A 524-nucleotide genomic window follows, 5' to 3' on the forward strand; every position below is an offset into this window, starting at 1 on the left:
AGGGGGGGTTAGTCGCAGCTATCCAATATACCGCTGGATCCTAATCATAACAGATAATAATCAGCTAATCAAACCACGTCTAGCAATGGGCAGGAGTATGAGCAATACGCCTCAGCGGAAATTACGTGTCAGTTCTAGATACTAAGAAAGCCATCTGGTGTTCCCGACCCGAAGTAGACCCTTAGTTCTATTGCTTTAATTTTGGAATATTAGTACAGGGAGAGAGAGGATGCAAGGATCGCCTATAGAGTGACTGTAACTGACCCTAATCATGGGGCATGTTAAGGTACAAACAGCCATGACTCCTACTTACTGCCGTACTTCTGCTACCAAGGGCATCGATATAGGGCACGTCCACACCCCTCCATACAACATCCTGATGCCCCCGACTCTTCAGCCCAGAAAGAGCGAGTCATGCAACTTATAAGACGTGGTCGGCTATGGGCCAGTGATAGAACTCATCGACGATAGATTTTTCCTTTTCGAACAATCTCAATATCTACTTCTATACCTCAAAAATAGGT

This window comes from Penaeus monodon, chromosome 20 (genome assembly GCF_015228065.2).
Source record: "Penaeus monodon isolate SGIC_2016 chromosome 20, NSTDA_Pmon_1, whole genome shotgun sequence".
Classification (NCBI taxonomy): domain Eukaryota; kingdom Metazoa; phylum Arthropoda; class Malacostraca; order Decapoda; family Penaeidae; genus Penaeus; species Penaeus monodon.